General features: G+C 37.1%; 1 long non-coding RNA gene across 1 annotated transcript in view; it reads right to left on the reverse strand.

Moving 5' to 3' along the window:
* The window catches only part of LOC139686196 (uncharacterized), a 331,111-nt gene extending 319,257 nt beyond the window's left edge, over positions 1-11,854 (reverse strand). Inside the window, exon 1 of the long non-coding RNA XR_011700323.1 lies at positions 11,320-11,854. This is a non-coding gene — a long non-coding RNA (uncharacterized lncRNA). The remainder of the gene's footprint in view (positions 1-11,319) is intronic.
* Positions 11,855-12,815: the final 961 nt, after the last annotated feature.

Genomic DNA, 12,815 nt, shown 5'->3' on the forward strand with positions numbered 1-12,815 from the left:
CACACGAATACCCGCGCATACATAAAACCGTGTCACATATCAAACCCGCGCGTTTAAATACACACTCTATTTTTTTGGATTCTTAAGCTTGCAAAGTCTGTCATTCTGCCTGCACAAACCTTTCCATTCCCAACACCACTCCTTCATTGTTTCTCGTCAATACGCCCCGCACTCTTCCTCACCCAGCACCCATGTATTCCCTCGGGCCTTCGCAAGGATCATTATCTCGCCTCGAACCCGCTCCCCTCCCCCCCTGGGCGGTCATCCAGCAAAGGGTTTCAACTTCTGGCGATAGCACAAGAGCGGAGCGTTGGTTGGTTAGGAGAGAGGTAGCTGCGGGATGCGAGGCTGAGCATGACCGTGAATCCAAACCCCTCCCTTCATATTCAGGCAAATGGCGGACCCCAAGGGGGTAGGCGGTGTGGTGCTGGGGGGCTTAAGAGAGGACTTTAAAATCCCAAACCTCTCTTACCCTCCCTCTTCCTCCATCTCTCTTTCTCTCTCTTTCCTCTCGCACCGTACCTCACTGCTCGTTAAACCGTCTCAGGAGTCCTCAATAACCCTCCGACCCATCTTCTTTCTCCTTTCACTGCTCCTGTCTTACTCCTTTTACTTCATTCCTCCCCATAATTCCTTTCCCCATTCTTCTCATTCCAAGCCCACCAATCTAGGATACCTTAAATCCCTTAATTTTTTTTTCCTCCCCGCACCCCCCCTCCCCGCGTTTCACAGAGTCTCCTACCACCACTGCTAAAGAACCTTAAGCTTAAAGCTTGATTTACAACTAACTTCCCCCGGGGATTTTTCCCAAATCAGCAAAGCGCGCCCCACCAAAACAGAACGAGGAACTCTTCCGTTGGTTTGGATGCTCAAACCCACGCTGCTCAATTGGGAATCACAAAGTCGAACCAGCCACATTTGTTGAACCGAACTTTTTCACTCCAAAAATGAGCAGTGTACTGTAAAGTTAAGAGAATCAAAGTGTGCGCTTGCAGTAGAGCCTCATTGTTTCACCGACATCTCTCGAAAGTGCATAACCCTTAAAAGAATTTGGTTGGCATTAAGTGTATAAAACACCTGTAGAACAAAATTTTATTGCTTTGCAAAGGGAAACCGAAAATTTGGTGGATGTGAAAGGAAATTAAATGCAGGTAATAATTTTAGCCCGTTTTTCAAACTAAACAACAGTTTTAGCTAGCCTTGTGATCGGATTCACCTTTATAGCGAATTCTCCCCGTTCCGAACTTAGAAAGGTACTCGCGGTGTGTACTAACTCATTTAGTGTAAACTTTCACCAGCGAGTACGCAGCAGCTTCCAATCCGCAATTCTACAATAAATTTTCGGTGATTGGCCGCGAAATTCGAAACGTAAAAGTTGTAACGTTGGACGCCGTTCTGAATCCCAGATCGCATTTTCTAATTCCATTTGCAACGCTCGCAAGAGATTCGATTTGTATAACCCGTGCTATTGGTCTTGTGTGAACCAGATTCACGGGGGATTTAACGGCAAAGGCAATTTTGAATTTTTTCCACACCTTGATCGCACACTACGTAAGCGTACTCAGCAAAATTGAATTTAAATGGGTATCTTTTGAGGGTGAAAATATGGGCAACCATTCATTGGCAAATATTTCCATTTCCTTTCCGTCACGTTTAAAAATAAGCAGACAACCATTTTATAACCGTGTATTTTTATTTTGATGATTAGCATTTATTTTATTGTAATTCCCTTTAGAGTGCAATCAGAAGGTGGATTCATTGAACCACACCCAATAATATCTACTAACGATTAATTATTGTAGATTTTTATAGATGGTCTTCAAACAATTTAAACTAATGCTTTATTTTAAAAAATCGAAGAGTTTGGTTCTTTAAATCTGAGTATATATGTCACTGAATGAAATTTACAGTCTAACTCTTAAAATATATGATATCTATTATAATTTACTTTTAAATCAGTTGAAAATCCTATTTGGAGATAAATAAACGAGCTCTTTCAATGTCATTTTGCTGTAATCTTTATGCATTAGCAATCACAGTCAGAGCATAAAACTTACAATTGTTCAATGCTCTTTCCTTAAGAATCTGATAAACCCATACTAAGATCAGATACATCATCCATATACAGCTACGGTTAACTGAAAGACCTGATTTTGTAAAAATGTTACTAGGTCATAAGTTAGTCCCCAGTTTGTAAGCCAAATTGTAGGTTTTCCATGTGCTATGCTGTCGCTTTTTAATATCATTTACGATTTTAACTTACTAGTATCAGTCACACAGATACATACTTGATGTCATCCTAAAAACATACTTTAAAAAAAATCCACTCCGTTCCTTGGAACACAGACGCAAGGCACATGTAGCAAGAAGATTAGGTTCACTTGTTGTTGTGTAGGAAATAGCTCACTTAGCTACCTGATATGGACACTGGAGGTGCCAAGAGTGGGTACCCAGCACTTGATTGAAGTAGCTTACAAAGGGTCCTCGTCGACAGCGACAACGCGGTCGGACAAGTACAGGGAATGAGGGAGAGAAGCTACTGCGTTTGCGCTCCAGGGAGTCCAATAATAATGAGAATTTCACTCAGGGTTCCTCACATGATTATTCCGTTGAGAAAAGTCTGCGTGTCAAATAGTTTCATGGAAGTATCCAATAATTAATGCTTGAAATAATTTGGTGTTGCGTGAGAATTAGTTTATAGGAGGAATTATTTCTGTTCATAATTCCAATAGAGACATGATGAAAAGTGTTTTTCATCAAAACATACCCACGCATAAGTCGTAAGCAGAAGTTTCTTTTCGGTTTTAGAAGGACATTACCCTAGTTAAAGAAGGTCCTAACAATAATTCTCCACCAAATACGTGAAAATAGCTCAGTGGAAAAAATATATGCATAACTTTGTCCTAGAAACATCAAGAGAGTTAGCACTGACTCATTTATTTGACTTTGAGGGATATTTCATTCTGACAGTGATATTTTTTTCTGCTTGTAATTTGCTCCCATCACTGCAGTTTGCACAATGTATATTTTTATCAATGGCACCCTAATATCTGTCGCTTCAAGGGTGCCTGCAGTGCATTGCTGTATAATTCAGCGACATATTTTATTAAACAAGTCACTCACTAACGGAAGCGTTTAAGGAAATTAATAATGGATGAGAATAAACACGGCAGGTATTTCAGGTCATGTCAATAATTGATTGCCTTTCAATGGATTCAAATTTGAGTGAAAATTCGATAGTGACCCAATATTGTGTGTCGATGCGTGGGCAATTAATGTCACATATGCGGAGATATGGAAATTGATAGTGAAAGATATCAGTTAGGGTTTCATGAAAAAAAAGACAGCTCTCGTGGATTTTCACATAAACGAGAAGAGACATTCAAAACTCGACTGACGGCAGTTAAATCTGTAACTTTTTTAATACGCTTGGAAGTTTGGGGGAGGGGGAGGGAGTAGTGGAACGCACGACGTTTGGCAAAGACACCAAATGCATTCACAATTTCGAAGGCGCTGGATGGGTGAGTCATGGAAGTAGGATTACCGGGACGCCCCACGATGACGCCGAGAGAGGACACGGTCGCCGCCAGCGAGTCGAGCTTGGGTGTGGGGGGGGGGGAGATTTTTGGTGTGGGAAGGAGACGCGTTAAGGTTTCAGAGCGCAGACGAAAGGACGCTTGCAAGGCTCCTTCCTCCTCACTCGTGTCCGAGAGAAAGCTTTTCTGGCAGGCCCGCTGGAAGGGACTCTCCTGAAGGAGTGAATGGTGGGTGGTATGGGAGGGAGCCGGGCCTATTGTCCGAGGAGTAACGCTGCGGCGCCCGTAAGGCCCGGTCAGTCACGGCTAAGGCCTTCACAACTGGCCAGTTTCCTCTCCGTACTTATCTGCCCAAAGGCTTTCTCCAACTCTCTTCCCAACCTTCTCTAAACTCCCTCCGGGCACTCTCCCCGATCCGGCCACTCTCTAACCCCTCCCGAAAGAACCACGCCCCCCTCTCCGTCTTTCTTCTTCGCCCGGGACATCGAATGAATGGAATTAATTACGTGATAGTGGCCTACCGGACAGCTCTCTCCCTCTTGAGTTATACCTCTTAGCATGCGATATCCCTTCTATCCCACCCCTCCACAGACCAACGGGAAATCCTCTCCAACCATCCAAAGCTCCTCTCTCGCTCTGCATGAGTCCCTCTCCCCTTTCCGCTAATCAAATATCAAATTACCGGCCGGATCACGAGACTATTTTTCACATATATTAGTTTCGATAACCGCATTTTAGTCTGTGGCTCGTCGGTACATTTTGAAAAGTGGAGAGATGGAAAAAAATGAGGCAATAACCTCGTGGTTGTTTTAAACAAGAGCATTGGAACTTTTTAAAACTAAATAGTCTCATTCTAAATTGCCGTTTTCCTATCGCCATTAATTCAAAATTTGTCATTTGTGTTTCGTTTGAGGGAGTGAGTCATTCAGTGAGGCCAAAGAGGATTCTCTTTTATTACGCTTGGATGATTTTTTTCCTTTGGCAGGGTCCCCAAATTAATTACTTCATTGGGTTATTTTTTTTCAATTCGAGATCTGATCTTAAATTTTTGCTCAATGAAAGAGACGTTATATTACGTCCCTTTTCTAATTAAATGTGTATCGGATGGAAACTTGAAAGTCTATCTGTGAACTCCTTTTAATTTTGCGATGGAGACGATTTTCTTTTCAATGATATAATTAATCTATAAGATCGGTATGCAATATATAAAATCTAATTCCACGAATTCATTTAACCTACATGTTACATTCCTTCACTGAATTAAAATACAGAGTCAAACAGGTTGATTACGTAGTAGGCCAAGGAAACCATTAATTAAATCCTTATCACTGATTACAATACTGATTTATCTTAATTATCAGAACTATTTTTAACAAAATTAACGGCTGCATAGACAGGTTAAAATTAATATTTCATGATAAAACTATCTTTCCTAAACTGTGCGTTAATATTTTGTTAATAGCAATAATCATCCCATAGTATTTTCGAGTTGGTGATATAAAAATGGGCCAATTTTTTTGCTGTGCCGTAGGTTTACAAAATGAATCCAACATTCAAAACAAAATCCAACTTATTTGCCAAATAAATGCATTAAATTTATAAAGTATAAATACCTTTTCCGCATCACAAAGAGTTAAACTTTAGAGTGAGCCATTGTTTAAGAAAGGCTATTGATTTTAGTAAAAGTTCAATTTTGGAAAAACAAATGCGATAAAATGTACGGTAATAATTTATCAGCACAGTATCATTATATAACATAAAAAGTAGCATTATTTTAAAGCTGCTTTGAAATGATATTCAGAAATAAGTAATATAATTGGTATAATTCGCTTTAGTCCGAAAACTCAAGCATTACTCCTTCAAATAACCCTCATGAATAACGACTTTACGTGGCACTGATATATTACTCTAGATTTTTCGGTTTCTCAGGGCTTAAGTTTTATTATTTCACCACTTCTCTAAATTAAAAAAAATATACCATTAAAATATGTGTATATTTTCAAAGAACATAAGTAAGATTTGTACTCATTATTCTTACGCAACCATGTGTTCATCATTCGTTGCACCTTCCAGTTCAGGACATACGAGGGTCATCCGGAAAGTAGTACCCGTTCGTGAAATAAAGACACAAAAGTAAATATTAACAAACATAAAAAATTTTATTTGAAAGAGGATACTTTAAACTACTTCTCAACATAATCTCCAAGCAAATTAAGGCATTTGTCATAACGTGTGACAAGTTTCTGTATTCCTGCTGCATAGTCCTTCGCCGCCAGCTCATTGAGATACGCGAGGGACCCATCTTGCACAAATGTTTGCATAATGCAGATGGTGTTTAACAATTTCATGAACAATTGTTCGAGAAACATTGGGAAAATGCTCACAGATGTCATCAATTGTGACGCGCCGATCGTTCCTCACGAATTCGTCAACTGAGCTCACCAGTTGGTCTGTAATGACAGACGGTCTCCCCGAACGCTCATCGTCGTGTGTGTTCCCCCTCCCCATGTTGAAGTTGCGACACCACCGCCGAACAGACGACTCGTCCATTACATTGTCTCCATACACCTCCTTTAATTGGCGATGAATATCACATGGGCGAACGTTTCTTGCATTGAGGAATTTAATCACTGCCCTCACTTCACAACTGGCGGCGTTCTCAATTTTTTTAAACATTGTAAACAATCACAGAAACAACACAGGCAATGCTAGCGTCACGCAACTTGGCTCAGAGAAGGCAGACAAGCCACTGAAGCTATCTGACCTCGTCCAGCGGCTACTCGCGTCGTCAGCACTTCATGCGGCACGAACGGGTACTACTTTCCGGATGACCCTCGTACCATAGAGGATCATCCATTCTCCAGTCCGCTGGATTATCATTCGAAATTTAGAAAATTTATTGCACACGGTTGAACAAGACGATATGTATTGAAACTCGCTGGCACAAAAACCTATTTACGATTTCTTCGATACTCAATGACATCAGAGTACATTAATAATATTGCAATAACATAATTTTTGTACGATCTGCAGTATCTTTTAATAATTAAATGGACGGAATAATGTAATTACACAGCAGCCGAGTGAATAATCATATTTTAAAAGATATTCTTTGAAAAATCGTTTTTAGGAGTTGGTTTCTGATCGAAAGGAATAAGTGGAAACAAAATGTTGCTTCATTTTTATAGAAAATAATAATATTACCAAATAAATATTAATGTTCCGAAGAAAAAAATATCAAGAAAAATGTTTTAAAATCTTTTTCTGTTAGTGAAAGTTATACCTCCTATGATAAAATTTGGAAACCTATATTTAATTATTTAAAATATCTTGCAAGTTTTAAGGCCAGTTAGAGTGCCTGAAATCTTAGTTAGCCAATCATCCGACTCATTTCTCTCGAACAATTTCTGAGTATGAGACATACACCGAGTACCGTAATTCAGTTTCGTGAGAGAAGATATTTGACCGAGATTTAGGTCCCAAAAGTTCTCCGCAGTTACCGCTTTGAGCGTAGAAACCCCTTCAGATTTGTGTACGTTGGCTTCTGCCGGGTAGCCTACCTCCCTGGGAGAGGCAGCACCGAAACTAAGGCGCACCTGCTCATGAAGTGCCTCGAACCTTTCTCAAGATCTAAAATGAGGCGTTTTTATGGCCTCTTCTGCTCGTTCCGTGCCTGATAAACGAAACAGACTCGTTTTAAAATTTCCTTCTTTTTAATCCTTGGAACAAAAATCAGCATTTAGCAGCGGTGTAACTATAATAAAAAAATGAAATAGCCCCTTAAGATTGGAAATATATCTTAGTGGCTTAAACGTAACCAATGATAACTACTCTGAAATGTCTGGACTGTAAAAGCATTGCAAGATCGTTTGCACTGAAACGAAATAAGGGATCATTAGAAAATTAACGAAAATGTTAGTAGATGATTTTATTTGAGAAGGGTAATTACTTATATTACCGTTTTAGTAATTATATATCCCCAGTGAAATGAATAATATTTCAGTATTTTATCGTAATTTTACTGTATATTTAATAGATTCATCAGTACTGGTACTAAATACTACTGGATAATTATTATCATAATTACTATATATATATATATATATATATATATATATATATATATATACATACATATTATATGCATACATATAAGCATAATTTAAATTTCCAGTATTTAAAATATTCATTTCCAATGGAGCAATTAGTTCTTTTCAAAAATATGACCCTGGAGCCAATAAAAAACAAATAAAATGCATTAGTTAAATTTGATAAACTACAACTTTTTCGATTATTGCAAAATATAATTTCTAAAAAAGTTTTGAAAATGTTGACCCTGTCTAATAGCTAACATTGTGTAATGAAAAGGTAAAAGTTTTGGAATCATATTGAGCGATATCTCTAATAGTATAGGTTATAGCTATAGCATAACGACAGAGCTTCCCTCGCCACTTTAAGGCTTGTCAGTTTTAGGCATTTTAGACACGTTAGTTTATTTTTATTAAAGGGAACTCACACAATGGTCATTCGTTTTTATTGAGAAGAGAGGAATTTCTAAAAGCTCTTATTATTTGATTTGAGATAAAAACACGACACGACTTACATTCATGACCTAAATTTCGTAGTACTGCTGATACTGGTTCCAAATAAGAGTCACGCAACATTGTGGAACCAGCAAGATCGCCTCATGCGGCTTAGTTTCTGATAATAATATTCAAAGTTATAAAATATCAGCGTTTGTCGAGACTCGCTTCCTCTTATTACTACACTGGTAATAGAAACCCAACGAGATAGCATTCTAATAATGGCATTTCATTAAAAAATACGATTCATATTGATAATAGTGTATTTTTACGTAATCACTGTAAGAAAAATATATTTCTAACATCCTTGAACCACGTTTTCTATTATATTCGTATATAGTATAACTCTTATTTAGAACCCCATGGATATGGTGGCTGATGATTCAGAATTCTACGGCCACTCGCAAATATAATAATTGAACATAAGTTTTTTTGCGATTATGAATATAATACCAGGAATCTGTTATTTATGTCCATAAGTTTATGATAGTATAATGGTATCGTACGTACCTCCGCAGTCTTCACCATAACGTATCATCAATATAATTACTCACACCCAACGTATAATAAGTTTTTTATCTACAGAACGACATTTTAAATGAATTTTAAAAACAAGTTTCAGCATATGAACTAATGAAAATAGGGCTTACTAATACTTTCAACATGAACATTATAATTCACTATTCTTTTGTTTTTAAGATATAAAATTATTTCATGCTTAGTTTAAAATTAAAACAGTGATAGCCTTTGTTGTGTCATTCCTATTTTCGTCACATGTGACTCTTGAAATTGCAGAAAATTGCCTTCTGAGAATAAAACAGTTACAAATATTACCAAGGGAAAGAGAATGACAGACTAATTATAAGATTTAACTACGGAAAAAATTATTCCCGCTTCTTAAAGGAAAAATGTAATTACTTACTTGTTTACTTGTGTTAGGGATAAAAACTGCGCTTGGAACACCATAACGTCGACATAACATATTTGTATACCCCAACCATATCAGTTGGACTCGCTAATTTTCATAAATGTATTAGAAAACGCTATTGTCATTTTCAGCGATGAAAAAAGGCCTGTTCTTTGTCATGAATACATAGGCTTAATGCGTAATCCGATTCTATAATGTAAGCACGCAATAATGTTAAAATATAAAAATTACGTTTCATAACTGAAATTGTCAACACCCTACAGTAAGGCTCCACAAAGTCAACTGGATGGATTGTAAAGCGTAATAGCGAAGACAACATTACCAATAAAAGCATCACATTATTTTTATGTACACCTCAAAATTACAAAATAAGAGAGTATTTTACTAGAAATAGACAAACAATACCTATCTAAGAAAAATCTGACCAGCTTCATGTTTTCAGTAAATATTTGAGATGAAATCACACGTTTCTGCATCATTTTGGTCCTTTCGTTCATAAAGGGAGCACGACGGGGTGGATGATCTCTTCGTTACGACTCTCGCTTCTCCCCAATATCATCCACTGATATCTGGAGAACACTTCCGAGCCTTAATCTGTAATCGCTAAAGGACCCTCTTACTCTCACCGCCGCTCAACATAGCTTCTGGGACATTGTTGAAGATCCTTCATTACGCCCTGCCGCTGTTCTTCGTTCCCGTACCACTTGAGCCGTATATATCGCATCTTCATCATTTGAGTTCTCCGCAAGGCAAAATGATGTAACCCCATTCATTAAGCACCTTAAAAAAAGGTTAAAATAAAAGAAAACCTGGGAGGGATGGAGGCAAAATTACAAGGGATCCATATTAAGGGAGGGAAAGCCTTTACAGTGTCGCTTATCTCCAGAACTTCCGTCACGCATGATGGATTGAGTTCTTTTTTTATTCCACGGGTGAAATAAATCAAACGCGTCGTTTTCCATTAATTGTAAATATGAGTGCACACACAAACATGTGTGCGTATGTACACGTATACACATGTAACTAAATATATATATATATATATATATATATATATATATATATATATATATATATATATATATATATTCGTGTGCGTATATTAGTGTGGAAAAAGCAGGAGCACCGAATGCTGTTGGTATCTTAACAGTGCTGTCAGTTCTCAACGGCACCTCCCTAAAACTCATTTTGACTGTAGTTGAAAGTGGGAGTTAAACCAATTTGGTGAATGCTGCGAACGGAATAAAATACGATGTCCATCAGTGAGGTATTCCATTTCAATAAAATTGTATATATTCGTTTATCTATATATATATATATATATATGTTTATATGTGTATATGTATATATATATATATGTTTATATGTGTATATGTATATATATATATATATATATATATATATATATATATATATATATATATATGTTTATATGTGTATATGTATATATATATATATATATATGTTTATATGTGTATATGTATATATATATATATATATATGTTTATATGTGTATATGTATATATATATATATATATATATATATATATATATATATATATATATATAATTGCATATCAAATGGCATTTGCATATCAATCATCAAGAGACTAGTATTTACTAAGGAAACGCATTCCGTCGCGTTCATTTTGAATGATAACTACATGGCAGCAGAGTGTTTCCAGGCTTCTAGGACTTTAAATCAATACATTTTAAAATTCCATCCATTAATTGGAACTAAGTTGAGGATAGGATGATGTTTTCAACATAAACTACACTTATAAATATTTTTGTGTAGAAAAATGATCCATTTTTCAATTATTTGTTTTTATAAAGATTTTGATTTGTGCTTTTAATCTTCCTCCTGAACGGTGTCATAAATATACGGTTTTGTCTCAACTGAATTAATTCGCTTCTTGGAAATTTGTATTAAGAGTTGAAGATTGACTCTGCGGTCTTTAAACGCTAAAATAACTGTAACTTATCTTAACCTGACATTTTAGCCGATAAAACATAATAGACACTGTAGTAATATTTCTCCTAAATGCAAATTTTACTCTGGGGTTTTGAAAATTCAAGTTACTTGACCTACTATCTCCTTTTAATATTTAACCATTTTTAGCAAAAATAAGCATCTAATCAACCGTTTCCTTGACGAATGCCAGTTTTTATGACATTTAAATGACTTAATTTTACCAAATGGGCAATCAATAATGAATATTAGTATTCTAATCACGATAAAAAGTAATCATTATAACAAATTTGCTCTTACCTAAGGACTGCCACGAGGTAGTCACTTCGACGAGCCACAAAATTCCTTCCCGAAGAGGAGGCTGGTGAATTTCCAGCGATGAATTTGCAGTTCCAAACCACAGAAACGGGTTATGCGAGGGAATTGGCGCTGGACACAGGCAATAACTTCTCTGTGGTGGAGAGCGTTGGTTCAAGGGCAATACCAAATGTCACTGGGATCACTTTTAAACTTAACAAAACCCCACTTTTCCCCTCACTTTCGTCTTCAGATTTCTCCACGGAGCTGAGGTGAAATTTATTTTCTTTCTCACGACTACCCACTTCTATTTATCGATTCTAATTTTGATTTATTTTCACTTTCATTACTTTACTCACTTTCAATCCTGTTTTCACACATATATGTTACTCTTCTCTGCAAACACCAATTTAGAGCACTCGCGTTTCCTCTAGGGGAAGTCTTTTTCTGCAATTAATGTCGAAGAATAACATTAAAAACATTAAATATATAACAGAGTTGGATTTTATCTTTAAATCTTTCTCATAATTTACCACATTTGGGGTCATTTATTGCGTTTAAATCTTGTAAATTCGGAATATAGTTACAGAAATCTCGAGTTCATAATTATTCTTTAAAATAATCCGTTAGTAATGTGATTACCACTTAAGAACATTGAGGAAAAGGACTAATTAAATATAAAAGCACATGCATGAACCAATTTTTCGAGGATTTCGAAAAAGAAGTGGGAAACTTGCCCTTGCTCAAAGTTTTTTCATTCTCGGGATTGCATTGTGTCAACACAGAAACAGAGGAGATGTGAAAAAAATAAGAATTAGACTTATTCAATCACTATTATTTCTTAAACTCTATTCCTCATTATTTTACAAACGAAGTCTAATCGAGATACCAATTGCATATTCAGCCAATTCAACTGTTTATGGGGTCCTTATTACACGCTTTTACGAACTCGAACAGTGATCACTTCTACACAGGTCCAAAAGAAGTACGGCTAAAACACGAGCACTGTTCCTTTGGGCTCACTTCCCCTTAACACGGCATGCATTGGGCCGTGCATGGTCCCTGGGTGGGACGATGGTAAAATGGTCCGAGTGGCCGGGAGTAAATCGGAGTTGATTTGACCCGGCGCTCCGCACTCAGTTCCCCGTCGACCCGAAGGCGACGGTCTCGGCGTGTTGCCTACCGACAAGGATCCGACCTTACCCCCAAACCACCGAGTCGAGAGAAGGGAAGTCGTTCACAGGGCCTGCTTCGGCTTCGACAAATTGAAGCAATGGGCGTGAACGAAGGAAAAGGATTATCGCTTTATTTTTACCACCAGTCCTTAAGCAGTTCTCGACGAAGCATGACAACTCAAGGGCACTCGAAAAATTATTTATCCACAGCTGTCAAAATTTCGTGTACATCCACACTTGCACAAATACCGCAAATTTCAGGGGAGTATGGGTGCGTGAGCCAGAACCCTTAGAATAAATACTTTCAAGGAAAACAATACTGTT

The sequence above is a fragment of the Hetaerina americana genome, unplaced genomic scaffold (genome assembly GCF_022747635.1).
Source record: "Hetaerina americana unplaced genomic scaffold, ioHetAmer1.1.p SCAF_132, whole genome shotgun sequence".
Classification (NCBI taxonomy): Eukaryota; Metazoa; Arthropoda; class Insecta; order Odonata; family Calopterygidae; genus Hetaerina; species Hetaerina americana.